General features: G+C 40.6%; 6 non-coding genes across 6 annotated transcripts; all 6 read left to right on the forward strand.

Moving 5' to 3' along the window:
- Positions 1-5,295: 5,295 nt before the first annotated feature.
- On the forward strand, positions 5,296-5,368 carry trnak-uuu. The gene has a single exon. It is a non-coding gene; the product is annotated as a tRNA-Lys (tRNA).
- Positions 5,369-7,018: 1,650 nt separating this feature from the next.
- trnak-uuu lies at positions 7,019-7,091 on the forward strand. The gene has a single exon. It is a non-coding gene; the product is annotated as a tRNA-Lys (tRNA).
- Positions 7,092-8,674: 1,583 nt separating this feature from the next.
- Positions 8,675-8,747, forward strand: trnak-uuu. The gene has a single exon. It is a non-coding gene; the product is annotated as a tRNA-Lys (tRNA).
- A 1,650-nt stretch (positions 8,748-10,397) lies between these two features.
- On the forward strand, positions 10,398-10,470 carry trnak-uuu. The gene has a single exon. It is a non-coding gene; the product is annotated as a tRNA-Lys (tRNA).
- Positions 10,471-12,120: 1,650 nt separating this feature from the next.
- Positions 12,121-12,193, forward strand: trnak-uuu. The gene has a single exon. It is a non-coding gene; the product is annotated as a tRNA-Lys (tRNA).
- A 1,650-nt stretch (positions 12,194-13,843) lies between these two features.
- trnak-uuu lies at positions 13,844-13,916 on the forward strand. Its single transcript has one exon. It is a non-coding gene; the product is annotated as a tRNA-Lys (tRNA).
- Positions 13,917-15,558: the final 1,642 nt, after the last annotated feature.

Consider the following 15,558-nt stretch of genomic DNA (forward strand, 5'->3'; position numbering starts at 1 on the left):
TGTCTTTCTGTATCCTTGTCTGTCTGTATAGGCCTAATGATGAGGTGACATCAGACCATCCCTTTATCTGGCCTTGATTACCAATGCCCAGTCTAGTCCACTCAGGTCTGAAGGAACCAACGATATACAACTGATTGGTACACTTTTAAGGGGAAGGAAACTGGTGAAAGTCGCATTGGGCTAATACTGTCTGGTTCAGACTGGCTCTCATTGCTTGTACTGTATTTTTGTCTCCTGTTCTGTTTGCATGTGGATGTTCAAATGGACCCCCACCTTCTCTCTGGTGAGTGTTACCCTATTTGGACTGTACTGAGCTTGCTGAATTGCATATTGACAGCAACTTTATTGACACTTTTTTTAATCCTATAGCTCTAGAGAATTGAAAAACAAACAAATAAATGAATAATAATGAAGAATAAATGCAGCACTTTAGACACGAACAGGATGCAAACTTTTTTTTATTTCACCACAGCTAGTCTGATTTATTAAGCACCATTTCTTAGTTTTTCCCATTCTCTTTAAATGAATTAGTCTTTTTTTTGGGGGGGGGGGGGGGGGGGCACACAATACAATAGTTATCTTTTAATTGTTAACTTTAAGTCACAAACGGACTAAGTTGCATGTTGGTCAGCTGTTTAGGAATATAGGTCTTCAACCTGTATACTTGCTTTCATGTATTCCACAGAGGCTGATTGATCTGTCTCAGTGTACAATCAATCAATGATGCCATATGAAGGACTGAAAAGCTGTGATTCCGTGGTGAGAGAATAGACTTATATAATTGGGTGAGAGTGAACTTACACTTCAATGACATGGCGCCATGTGGACTGTAGAAAGATTGTGGACTATTGAAAGACTTGCGTTCAATGAGGCTATGTTTACACAGACAGCGTAATTATTATTTTTTTTTTTCACTAATTGGTCTTTTGACCGATCAGATCAGCTCTGAAGAAGATCCGTATGTAAAACAGATCTGATGTGATTGGTCGAAATACCAATTAGTGGGAAAAAAATATCAGAATTGGGCTGCCTGTGTGAACGCAGCCTTAGAGTCACAGAGAGTTCTATCTGAAATCCGTCGGGTACCACACAAAACAAAATAATAGACCTTCAAAACAGGACATGTCCCATAGGGCGGGGCACAATTGGCCCAGCGTCGTCCGGGTTTGGCCGAGGTAGGCCGTCATTGTAAATAATAATTTGTTCTTAACTGACTTGCCTAGTTAAATAAAGGTTAAATAAATAAAAATGTTTTCAAAAAGGACATATCATAGCCTATCTTATCCACTTGGTGGCAGCAATACCATACAAAGAAACACGGCTTCGGACCACAGCTGTTTCCTTTCATTTTTCTACTCCTTTAAGATCTTCATTAAACATCTGAGGCTGAAACTCCACAGAACAGGACAGGTTCACCGTATGCTCCAGTAAATGTCATCTCTGATAATAGGTCAGATCATAATTCTGTAGTCTTTTGTTTAGGAATGACGTGCCAGCCAATGCAACTATCCAAGTTGGTCAACCAGTACATTTCTAATACCGATTGATAATGAAAAAAAAAATACTTGCCTTGATAGAAAATAAAGGGATGAGTGAATACAGCCAAATGTCACTACTGCATGCAGATATCAACATTCTCAGAATGTTATCTTTCCACAGACAAGGTGTATTCCTGAGTCTTTCCACTGGACCAGGAGGTACGTTTGGAGGAGTGTGTTTGTGTGATTGAGTGACCTGTGACCTGCACAGCATTCATATTTACCCTGAAAGTCAGACTAGACCAGTGTGTGTAAAGGAAGACTTTGACTATTTGGGCAAACTGACATGTAGATGTCATAAGATGGTATGTTTGGGAATACTTTACATGGGCTCCCCTAGCTGATGTTTTCACCACACCCTTGGTTTGACCTTTTGACTCCTCCCTCATGATCCCTGACCTTGTCCTCTGCAATGATGGGTTATTTATGACCCTCCCACTGACCCTCTTGTAAATGGAGGGAGAGGAGTGTGATCTCTGGGATGAAACCTATAATGTACAGAAATGAGGACATTGCGTTTCTAAAAAGGGTGATCATGGAAAGGAGATTCCACCAACTGGTCAAGGTGAAACTGGCTTTATCTACTGTGATGTCACGGCAATGCTACAGTTATGATATACTAATGATATCTGAGAACATTTATCACGTACAATTACAATATGTCATAGTGTGTAGCAATGGAAACGCAAGAGGGATGCACTGGGTAGTATTCACTAGGAACCAACTCAGGCTGAAACGAGGAGGGACTGCCTGAACCTTTGCCTCGTCTCTTCGTTTTCCCTTGCAAAACGCTTTTTGCTACGGTGTGCACAGTGTACATCCCTCTTGCATTTCCACAACTACACGCTATGACCTACTACTATAATAATGAATAGGACAGATGTACATCGTCTGTGATGTACTGTAATAGTACCCCCACCGTCACAGTTCTGAATCCGGTTTGGAAGAAGGAATGGATATAGAGACAGAAAGATTTTGTAGAGGAGTACAAGTGTCCCCATACTGTATATCCATTGACTATGTCACTATTACCTATCTGAGGCAAAGCTTCGTTTTAAAGAGATATTATTTATTCTATACAGAGTGAAATCATGGCGGACCGTTTTCAGCATTAAGATAATTAATTTCACACCAATGGGTAATGTTTCAGTTTGGCTACAATTAATGTCAACTCTAACATAAAGTGACACTGAATATTCCCACTCTCCCATAATCCTCTTTTTTCTTTTAGTTTTGTAGTTTTCTATTCAATGCCAATTCAGTGTCCATTGACTTAGGACTCAAATTGCAGTTTCTATGCCTTCCACTAGATGTCAACAGTCTTCAGAAATTGTTTCAGGCTTGTATTCTGAAAAATGAAGAAGTAAGAGCAGTCTGAATGAGTGGACCCTGCGGTGTCACAGAGCTTTTTCCTGCGCTAGACCGAGAGAGTGCGTTTCTTGTTTACCTTTTAAATTGACAACGTTATTGTCCGGTTGAAATATTATAGATTATTTAGGCTAAAAACAACCTGAGGTTTGAATATAAACATCGTTTGACATGTTTCTATGAACTTTACGGATACAATTTTGATTTTTTTGTCTTCCTGTTTTGACTGCGTTTGAGCCTGTGGATTACTGAAGAAAACACGCGAACAAAACGGAGGTTTTGGGGTATAAAGAGACTTTATCGAACAAAAATAACATTTATTGAGTAAATGAATGTCTGCTGAGTGCAACCATATGAAGATCATCAAAGGTAAGGGATTAATTTGATCTCTATTTCTAAATTGTGTAACTGTTCTACCTGGCTGGCTACTGTTTGTAATGATTTGTCTAGTGGGCTATGTTCTCAAATAATCGTAAGGTATGCTTTCGCCGTAAAGCATTTTTTAAATCTGACACCGTGGTTGGATTCACAAGCAGTTCATCTTTAAACCTATGTAAAATATGTTTTGTTTTCTGAATTTTTATAATGAGTATTTCTGTATTTGAAATTGGCGCCCGGCAGTTTCACTGGCTGTTGAAGAGGTGGGACGCTACAGTCTCACGTACCCAAGAGAGGTTAATGTTGCTGTTACTGTTACTTTTGCTGTTAATGTTGCTGTTACCGTTACTTTTGCTGTTAATGTTGCTGTTAGTGTTGCTGTTGATGTTGCTGTTAATGGAGGCCTTTTCCATGACTTTCCATGACATGTTCACCTGTGGACAATACACTCCCAGAGCCAAAACAGCTTAGTCTGAAGACTTTAGGATTTTTAATCTGACACTCCAGGTTTAACCTCTCTGGTGCAGGTGTTCTGCTAGCAAGCCACCTCAACAACATCCGGTGAAATTGCAGAGTTCAAAAGACAAAAATAGTCATAATAAACATTCACAAAAATACAAGCATTATACATTGGTTTAAAGACTAACTTCTTGTTAATCCAGCCGCTTTGTCAGATTTCAAAAAGGCTTTACTGCGAAAGCATACCATGCGATTATCTGAGGACAGCGCCCCGCTTACAAAAGCATACAAACATATTCCAACCAAGTAGAGGAGTCACGAAAGTCAGAAATAGCGATGAAATTAATCACTTTCCTTTGAAGATCTTCATCTGGTTGCAGTCACAAGAGTCCCAGCTACACAATAAATGTTTCTTTTGTTCGATAAAGTCCCTCTTTATTTCCCCAAAACTCAGTTTTGTTGGCGCATTGTGTTCAGTAATACACTGGCTCAAAGGAGGTCAAAACATGCAGACGAATCCATCCTAAAAGTACCAGTAAAGTTTGTCGAAAAATGTCAAACGATTTTTATAATTAATCCTCATGTTGTCAATTGTCGAAATAATCGATAATATTTCAACCTGACAATAGCTTATTCAATAGAAAGTAAAAACAACGAAGGGCGCGCACTCTGTCACGCTCTCAAACCAGCACTGCATGCTTCCTCAGTCCACTGACAGAAAGTTCTCATTCTTCTTCATTTTTCAAAAAACAAGCCTGAAACAACGTCTAAAGACTGTTGACATCTAGTGGAAGCCATAGGAACTGCAATCTGGGTCCTAACCCATTAGAAACTCAATAGGCATTCAATTGAAAACTACCCAAATCAAAAAAATGCCACTTCCTGGATGGATATTCCCCAGTTTTCTTTTCGCCTGCCATATCAGTTCTCTTATACTCGCAGACCTTATTTGAACAGTTTTGGAAACTTTAGAGTGTGTTCTATCCAAATCTGCCCATTATATGCATATCCTAGCTTCTGTGCCTGAGTAACAGGCAGTTTACTTTGGGCACGCTTCTCATCCAGATGTCAAAATACTGCCCCCAAGCCATAAGAAGGTAAACTCCCTGTTCGAAGACTGATTTAAGTCTGTCAATCACACAGCATCATCTGATTTTGGAATTTGCAGTGTGCCAGGTTTTTGTGAGAGACAATTGTCATCTAAAGCAGCATTGGTTTGTTAGTTTTTGTGCGAGATTAGTACTGTAAAGCCACATTGGTACTTATGCTGATTCATTGAGTGAAGAAGGCAGAGATTGCACACATAAAAATCCTGACCACAACGTGATTTGAACACACAACCTTCTGATCTGGAGTCAGACGCGCTACCATTGCACCACGAAGTCTTGGACAAATTACATCTTTGGAGGGGATGCATAGTTCAGATTTTGTTGACTGTATCCTTTGGAATGGAGGCCTGGTTCTCTGGGAAAATGTACCATCTGACAATGCCCCCTCGTCAGCACATGCCTCTGCCTAGCAGGTTAGGTGTATGAAAATAAGAGAGTTCAGAGCCCGGTTAGCTCAGTCGGTAGAGCATCAGACTTTTAACCTGAGGGTCCAGGGTTCAAGTCCCTGTTCAGGTGTTGCTTTAATGTTCACCTTCCTTCAGCAGGCAGTCTTTCTATACTTTCATTTTCCATGACATGTTCACATGTGGACAATACACTCCCAGAGCCAAAACATCTTAGTCTGAAGATTTTAGGATTTTGATCTGTACCTCCAGGTTTAACCTCCCTGACGCAGGTGTTCTGCTAGCAAGCCACCATGACAACATCCGGTGAAATTGCAGAGTGCCAAAGTCAAAAGACAGAAATAGTCATAATAAATATTCACAAAAATACAAGTGTTATACATCGGTTTAAAGACTAACTTCTTGTTAATCCAGCCGCTTTGTCAGATTTCAAAAAGGCTTTACTGCGAAAGCATACCATGCAATTATCTGAGGACAGCGCCCCGCTTACAAAAGCATACAAACATATTCCAACCAAGTAGAGGAGTCACGAAAGTCAGAAATAGCGATAAAATTAATCAGTTTCCTTTGAAGATCTTCATCTGGTTGCAGTCACAAGAGTCCCAGCTACACAATAAATGTTTCTTTTGTTCGATAAAGTCCCTCTTTATTTCCCCAAAACTTAGTTTTGTTGGCGTGTTGTGTTCAGTAATACACTGGCTCAAAGGAGGTCAAAACATGCAGACGAATCCATCCTAAAAGTACCAGTAAAGTTTGTCGAAACACGTCAAACAATTTTTTTAATTAATCCTCATGTTGTCAATTGTCGAAATAATCGATAATATTTCAACGTGACAATAGCTTATTCAATAGAAAGTAAAAACAACGAAGGGCGCGCACTCTGTCACGCTCTCAAACCAGCACTGCATGCTTCCTCAGTCCACTGACAGAAAGTTCTCATTCTTCTTCATTTTTCAGAAAACAAGCCTGAAACAAAGTCTAAAGACTGTTGACATCTAGTGGAAGCCATAGGAACTGCAATCTGGGTCCTAACCCATTAGAAACTCAATAGGCATTCAATTGAAAACTACCCACATCAAAAAAATGCCACTTCCTGGATGGATATTCCACAGTTTTCTTTTCGCCTGCCATATCAGTTCTGTTATACTCGCAGACCTTATTTGAACAGTTTTGGAAACTTTAGAGTGTGTTCTATCCAAATCTACCAATTATATGCATATCCTAGCTTCTGTACCTGAGTAACAGGCAGTTTACTTTGGGCACGCTTCTCATCCAGATGTCAAAATACTGCCCCTAGCCATAAGAAGGTAAACTCCCTGTTCGAAGACTGATTTAAGTCTGTCAATCACACAGCATCATCTGATTTTGGAATTTGCAGTGTGCCAGGTTTTTGTGAGAGACAATTGTCATCTAAAGCAGCATTGGTTTGTTCGTTTTTGTGCGAGATTAGTACCGTAAAGCCACATTGGTACTTGTGCTGATTCATTGAGTAAAGAAGGCAGAGATTGCACACATAAAAATCCTGACCACAACGTGATTTGAACACACAACCTTCTGATCTGGAGTCAGACGCGCTACCATTGCGTCACGAAGTCTTGGACAAATTTTATCTTTGGAGGGGATGCCTAGTTCAGATTTTGTTGACTGTATCCTTTGGAATGGAGGCCTGGTTCTCTGGGAAAATGTACCATCTGACAATGCCCCCTCGTCAGCACGTGCCTCTGCCCAGCAGGTTAGGTGTATGAAAATAAGAGAGTTCAGAGCCCGGTTAGCTCAGTCGGTAGAGCATCAGACTTTTAATCTGAGGGTCCAGGGTTCAAGTCCCTGTTCAGGTGTTGCTTTAATGTTCACCTTCCTTCAGCAGGTAGTCTTTCTATACTTTCATTTTCCATGACATGTTCACATGTGGACAATACACTCCCAGAGCCAAAACATCTTAGTCTGAAGATTTTAGGATTTTGATCTGTACCTCCAGGTTTAACCTCCCTGACGCAGGTGTTCTGCTAGCAAGCCACCATGACAACATCCGGTGAAATTGCAGAGTGCCAAAGTCAAAAGACAGAAATAGTCATAATAAATATTCACAAAAATACAAGTGTTATACATCGGTTTAAAGACTAACTTCTTGTTAATCCAGCCGCTTTGTCAGATTTCAAAAAGGCTTTACTGCGAAAGCATACCATGCGATTATCTGAGGACAGCGCCCCGCTTACAAAAGCATACAAACATATTCCAACCAAGTAGAGGAGTCACGAAAGTCAGAAATAGAGATAAAATTAATCACTTTCCTTTGAAGATCTTCATCTGGTTGCAGTCACAAGAGTCCCAGCTACACAATAAATGTTTCTTTTGTTCGATAAAGTCCCTCTTTATTTCCCCAAAACTTAGTTTTGTTGGCGTGTTGTGTTCAGTAATACACTGGCTCAAAGGAGGTCAAAACATGCAGACGAATCCATCCTAAAAGTACCAGTAAAGTTTGTCGAAACACGTCAAACGATTTTTATAATTAATCCTCATGTTGTCAATTGTCGAAATAATCGATAATATTTCAACGTGACAATAGCTTATTCAATAGAAAGTAAAAACAACGAAGGGCGCGCACTCTGTCACGCTCTCAAACCAGCACTGCATGCTTCCTCAGTCCACTGACAGAAAGTTCTCATTCTTCTTCATTTTTCAGAAAACAAGCCTGAAACAACGTCTAAAGACTGTTGACATCTAGTGGAAGCCATAGGAACTGCAATCTGGGTCCTAACCCATTAGAAACTCAATAGGCATTCAATTGACAACTACCCACATCAAAAAAATGCCACTTCCTGGATGGATATTCCCCAGTTTTCTTTTCGCCTATCCAAATCTACCAATTATATGCATATCCTAGCTTCTGTACCTGAGTAACAGGCAGTTTACTTTGGGCACGCTTCTCATCCAGATGTCAAAATACTGCCCCTAGCCATAAGAAGGTAAACTCCCTGTTCGAAGACTGATTTAAGTCTGTCAATCACACAGCATCATCTGATTTTGGAATTTGCAGTGTGCCAGGTTTTTGTGAGAGACAATTGTCATCTAAAGCAGCATTGGTTTGTTCGTTTTTGTGCGAGATTAGTACCGTAAAGCCACATTGGTACTTGTGCTGATTCATTGAGTAAAGAAGGCAGAGATTGCACACATAAAAATCCTGACCACAACGTGATTTGAACACACAACCTTCTGATCTGGAGTCAGACGCGCTACCATTGCTTCACGAAGTCTTGGACAAATTTTATCTTTGGAGGGGATGCCTAGTTCAGATTTTGTTGACTGTATCCTTTGGAATGGAGGCCTGGTTCTCTGGGAAAATGTACCATCTGACAATGCCCCCTCGTCAGCACGTGCCTCTGCCCAGCAGGTTAGGTGTATGAAAATAAGAGAGTTCAGAGCCCGGTTAGCTCAGTCGGTAGAGCATCAGACTTTTAATCTGAGGGTCCAGGGTTCAAGTCCCTGTTCAGGTGTTGCTTTAATGTTCACCTTCCTTCAGCAGGTAGTCTTTCTATACTTTCATTTTCCATGACATGTTCACATGTGGACAATACACTCCCAGAGCCAAAACATCTTAGTCTGAAGATTTTAGGATTTTGGTCTGTACCTCCAGGTTTAACCTCTCTGGTGCAGGTGTTCTGCTAGCAAGCCACCTTGACAACATCCGGTGAAATTGCAGAGTGCCAAAGTCAAAAGACAGAAATAGTCATAATAAATATTCACAAAAATACAAGTGTTATACATCGGTTTAAAGACTAACTTCTTGTTAATCCAGCCGCTTTGTCAGATTTCAAAAAGGCTTTACTGCGAAAGCATACCATGCAATTATCTGAGGACAGCGCCCCGCTTACAAAAGCATACAAACATATTCCAACCAAGTAGAGGAGTCACGAAAGTCAGAAATAGCGATAAAATTAATCAGTTTCCTTTGAAGATCTTCATCTGGTTGCAGTCACAAGAGTCCCAGCTACACAATAAATGTTTCTTTTGTTCGATAAAGTCCCTCTTTATTTCCCCAAAACTTAGTTTTGTTGGCGTGTTGTGTTCAGTAATACACTGGCTCAAAGGAGGTCAAAACATGCAGACGAATCCATCCTAAAAGTACCAGTAAAGTTTGTCGAAACACGTCAAACAATTTTTTTAATTAATCCTCATGTTGTCAATTGTCGAAATAATCGATAATATTTCAACGTGACAATAGCTTATTCAATAGAAAGTAAAAACAACGAAGGGCGCGCACTCTGTCACGCTCTCAAACCAGCACTGCATGCTTCCTCAGTCCACTGACAGAAAGTTCTCATTCTTCTTCATTTTTCAGAAAACAAGCCTGAAACAAAGTCTAAAGACTGTTGACATCTAGTGGAAGCCATAGGAACTGCAATCTGGGTCCTAACCCACTAGAAACTCAATAGGCATTCAATTGAAAACTACCCACATCAAAAAAATGCCACTTCCTGGATGGATATTCCCCAGTTTTCTTTTCGCCTGCCATATCAGTTCTGTTATACTCGCAGACCTTATTTGAACAGTTTTGGAAACTTTAGAGTGTGTTCTATCCAAATCTACCAATTATATGCATATCCTAGCTTCTGTACCTGAGTAACAGGCAGTTTACTTTGGGCACGCTTCTCATCCAGATGTCAAAATACTGCCCCTAGCCATAAGAAGGTAAACTCCCTGTTCGAAGACTGATTTAAGTCTGTCAATCACACAGCATCATCTGATTTTGGAATTTGCAGTGTGCCAGGTTTTTGTGAGAGACAATTGTCATCTAAAGCAGCATTGGTTTGTTCGTTTTTGTGCGAGATTAGTACTGTAAAGCCACATTGGTACTTGTGCTGATTCATTGAGTAAAGAAGGCAGAGATTGCACACATAAAAATCCTGACCACAACGTGATTTGAACACACAACCTTCTGATCTGGAGTCAGACACGCTACCATTGCGTCACGAAGTCTTGGACAAATTTTATCTTTGGAGGGGATGCCTAGTTCAGATTTTGTTGACTGTATCCTTTGGAATGGAGGCCTGGTTCTCTGGGAAAATGTACCATCTGACAATGCCCCCTCGTCAGCACGTGCCTCTGCCCAGCAGGTTAGGTGTATGAAAATAAGAGAGTTCAGAGCCCGGTTAGCTCAGTCGGTAGAGCATCAGACTTTTAATCTGAGGGTCCAGGGTTCAAGTCCCTGTTCAGGTGTTGCTTTAATGTTCACCTTCCTTCAGCAGGTAGTCTTTCTATACTTTCATTTTCCATGACATGTTCACATGTGGACAATACACTCCCAGAGCCAAAACATCTTAGTCTGAAGATTTTAGGATTTTGATCTGTACCTCCAGGTTTAACCTCTCTGGCGCAGGTGTTCTGCTAGCAAGCCACCTTGACAACATCCGGTGAAATTGCAGAGTGCCAAAGTCAAAAGACAGAAATAGTCATAATAAATATTCACAAAAATACAAGTGTTATACATCGGTTTAAAGACTAACTTCTTGTTAATCCAGCCGCTTTGTCAGATTTCAAAAAGGCTTTACTGCGAAAGCATACCATGTGATTATCTGAGGACAGCGCCCCGCTTACAAAAGCATACAAACATATTCCAACGAAGTAGAGGAGTCACGAAAGTCAGAAATAGAGATAAAATTAATCACTTTCCTTTGAAGATCTTCATCTGGTTGCAGTCACAAGAGTCCCAGCTACACAATAAATGTTTCTTTTGTTCGATAAAGTCCCTCTTTATTTCCCCAAAACTTAGTTTTGTTGGCGTGTTGTGTTCAGTAATACACTGGCTCAAAGGAGGTCAAAACATGCAGACGAATCCATCCTAAAAGTACCAGTAAAGTTTGTCGAAACACGTCAAACGATTTTTATAATTAATCCTCATGTTGTCAATTGTCGAAATAATCGATAATATTTCAACGTGACAATAGCTTATTCAATAGAAAGTAAAAACAACGAAGGGCGCGCACTCTGTCACGCTCTCAAACCAGCACTGCATGCTTCCTCAGTCCACTGACAGAAAGTTCTCATTCTTCTTCATTTTTCAGAAAACAAGCCTGAAACAACGTCTAAAGACTGTTGACATCTAGTGGAAGCCATAGGAACTGCAATCTGGGTCCTAACCCATTAGAAACTCAATAGGCATTCAATTGACAACTACCCACATCAAAAAAATGCCACTTCCTGGATGGATATTCCCCAGTTTTCTTTTCGCCTGCCATATCAGTTCTGTTATACTCGCAGACCTTATTTGAACAGTTTTGGAAACTTTAGAGTGTGTTCTATCCAAATCTACCAATTATATGCATATCCTAGCTTCTGTACCTGAGTAACAGGCAGTTTACTTTGGGCACGCTTCTCATCCAGATGTCAAAATACTGCCCCTAGCCATAAGAAGGTAAACTCCCTGTTCGAAGACTGATTTAAGTCTGTCAATCACACAGCATCATCTGATTTTGGAATTTGCAGTGTGCCAGGTTTTTGTGAGAGACAATTGTCATCTAAAGCAGCATTGGTTTGTTAGTTTTTGTGCGAGATTAGTACTGTAAAGCCACATTGGTACTTGTGCTGATTCATTGAGTAAAGAAGGCAGAGATTGCACACATAAAAATCCTGACCACAACGTGATTTGAACACACAACCTTCTGATCTGGAGTCAGACGCGCTACCATTGCATCACGAAGTCTTGGACAATTTGTATCTTTGGAGGGGATGCCTAGTTCAGATTTTGTTGACTGTATCCTTTGGAATGGAGGCCTGGTTCTCTGGGAAAATGTACCATCTGACAATGCCCCCTCGTCAGCACGTGCCTCTGCCCAGCAGGTTAGGTGTATGAAAATAAGAGAGTTCAGAGCCCGGTTAGCTCAGTCGGTAGAGCATCAGACTTTTAATCTGAGGGTCCAGGGTTCAAGTCCCTGTTCAGGTGTTGCTTTAATGTTCACCTTCCTTCAGCAGGCAGTCTTTCTATACTTTAATTTTCCATGACATGTTCACATGTGGACAATATACTCCCAGAGCCAAAACATCTTAGTCTGAAGATTTTAGGATTTTGGTCTGTACCTCCAGGTTTAACCTCTCTGGTGCAGGTGTTCTGCTAGCAAGCCACCTTGACAACATCCGGTGAAATTGCAGAGTGCCAAAGTCAAAAGACAGAAATAGTCATAATAAATATTCACAAAAATACAAGTGTTATACATCGGTTTAAAGACTAACTTCTTGTTAATCCAGCCGCTTTGTCAGATTTCAAAAAGGCTTTACTGCGAAAGCATACCATGCGATTATCTGAGGACAGCGCCCCGCTTACAAAAGCATACAAACATATTCCAACGAAGTAGAGGAGTCACGAAAGTCAGAAATAGAGATAAAATTAATCACTTTCCTTTGAAGATCTTCATCTGGTTGCAGTCACAAGAGTCCCAGCTACACAATAAATGTTTCTTTTGTTCGATAAAGTCCCTCTTTATTTCCCCAAAACTTAGTTTTGTTGGCGTGTTGTGTTCAGTAATACACTGGCTCAAAGGAGGTCAAAACATGCAGACGAATCCATCCTAAAAGTACCAGTAAAGTTTGTCGAAACACGTCAAACGATTTTTATAATTAATCCTCATGTTGTCAATTGTCGAAATAATCGATAATATTTCAACGTAACAATAGCTTATTCAATAGAAAGTAAAAACAACGAAGGGCGCGCACTCTGTCACGCTCTCAAACCAGCACTGCATGCTTCCTCAGTCCACTGACAGAAAGTTCTCATTCTTCTTCATTTTTCAGAAAACAAGCCTGAAACAACGTCTAAAGACTGTTGACATCTAGTGGAAGCCATAGGAACTGCAATCTGGGTCCTAACCCATTAGAAACTCAATAGGCATTCAATTGACAACTACCCACATCAAAAAAATGCCACTTCCTGGATGGATATTCCCCAGTTTTCTTTTCGCCTGCCATATCAGTTCTGTTATACTCGCAGACCTTATTTGAACAGTTTTGGAAACTTTAGAGTGTGTTCTATCCAAATCTACCAATTATATGCATATCCTAGCTTCTGTACCTGAGTAACAGGCAGTTTACTTTGGGCACGCTTCTCATCCAGATGTCAAAATACTGCCCCTAGCCATAAGAAGGTAAACTCCCTGTTCGAAGACTGATTTAAGTCTGTCAATCACACAGCATCATCTGATTTTGGAATTTGCAGTGTGCCAGGTTTTTGTGAGAGACAATTGTCATCTAAAGCAGCATTGGTTTGTTAGTTTTTGTGCGAGATTAGTACTGTAAAGCCACATTGGTACTTGTGCTGATTCATTGAGTAAAGAAGGCAGAGATTGCACACATAAAAATCCTGACCACAACGTGATTTGAACACACAACCTTCTGATCTGGAGTCAGACGCGCTACCATTGCATCACGAAGTCTTGGACAATTTGTATCTTTGGAGGGGATGCCTAGTTCAGATTTTGTTGACTGTATCCTTTGGAATGGAGGCCTGGTTCTCTGGGAAAATGTACCATCTGACAATGCCCCCTCGTCAGCACGTGCCTCTGCCCAGCAGGTTAGGTGTATGAAAATAAGAGAGTTCAGAGCCCGGTTAGCTCAGTCGGTAGAGCATCAGACTTTTAATCTGAGGGTCCAGGGTTCAAGTCCCTGTTCAGGTGTTGCTTTAATGTTCACCTTCCTTCAGCAGGCAGTCTTTCTATACTTTAATTTTCCATGACATGTTCACATGTGGACAATATACTCCCAGAGCCAAAACATCTTAGTCTGAAGATTTTAGGATTTTGGTCTGTACCTCCAGGTTTAACCTCTCTGGTGCAGGTGTTCTGCTAGCAAGCCACCTTGACAACATCCGGTGAAATTGCAGAGTGCCAAAGTCAAAAGACAGAAATAGTCATAATAAATATTCACAAAAATACAAGTGTTATACATCGGTTTAAAGACTAACTTCTTGTTAATCCAGCCGCTTTGTCAGATTTCAAAAAGGCTTTACTGCGAAAGCATACCATGCAATTATCTGAGGACAGCGCCCCGCTTACAAAAGCATACAAACATATTCCAACCAAGTAGAGGAGTCACGAAAGTCAGAAATAGCGATAAAATTAATCAGTTTCCTTTGAAGATCTTCATCTGGTTGCAGTCACAAGAGTCCCAGCTACACAATAAATGTTTCTTTTGTTCGATAAAGTCCCTCTTTATTTCCCCAAAACTTAGTTTTGTTGGCGTGTTGTGTTCAGTAATACACTGGCTCAAAGGAGGTCAAAACATGCAGACGAATCCATCCTAAAAGTACCAGTAAAGTTTGTCGAAACACGTCAAACAATTTTTTTAATTAATCCTCATGTTGTCAATTGTCGAAATAATCGATAATATTTCAACGTGACAATAGCTTATTCAATAGAAAGTAAAAACAACGAAGGGCGCGCACTCTGTCACGCTCTCAAACCAGCACTGCATGCTTCCTCAGTCCACTGACAGAAAGTTCTCATTCTTCTTCATTTTTCAGAAAACAAGCCTGAAACAAAGTCTAAAGACTGTTGACATCTAGTGGAAGCCATAGGAACTGCAATCTGGGTCCTAACCCACTAGAAACTCAATAGGCATTCAATTGAAAACTACCCACATCAAAAAAATGCCACTTCCTGGATGGATATTCCCCAGTTTTCTTTTCGCCTGCCATATCAGTTCTGTTATACTCGCAGACCTTATTTGAACAGTTTTGGAAACTTTAGAGTGTGTTCTATCCAAATCTACCAATTATATGCATATCCTAGCTTCTGTACCTGAGTAACAGGCAGTTTACTTTGGGCACGCTTCTCATCCAGATGTCAAAATACTGCCCCTAGCCATAAGAAGGTAAACTCCCTGTTCGAAGACTGATTTAAGTCTGTCAATCACACAGCATCATCTGATTTTGGAATTTGCAGTGTGCCAGGTTTTTGTGAGAGACAATTGTCATCTAAAGCAGCATTGGTTTGTTCGTTTTTGTGCGAGATTAGTACTGTAAAGCCACATTGGTACTTGTGCTGATTCATTGAGTAAAGAAGGCAGAGATTGCACACATAAAAATCCTGACCACAACGTGATTTGAACACACAACCTTCTGATCTGGAGTCAGACGCGCTACCATTGCGTCACAAAGTCTTGGACAAATTTTATCTTTGGAGGGGATGCCTAGTTCAGATTTTGTTGACTGTATCCTTTGGAATGGAGGCCTGGTTCTCTGGGAAAATGTACCATCTGACAATGCCCCCTCGTCAGCACGTGCCTCTGCCCAGCAGGTTAGGTGTATGAAAATAAGAG

The sequence above is a fragment of the Salvelinus namaycush genome, chromosome 25 (assembly GCF_016432855.1).
Source record: "Salvelinus namaycush isolate Seneca chromosome 25, SaNama_1.0, whole genome shotgun sequence".
Classification (NCBI taxonomy): Eukaryota; Metazoa; Chordata; class Actinopteri; order Salmoniformes; family Salmonidae; genus Salvelinus; species Salvelinus namaycush.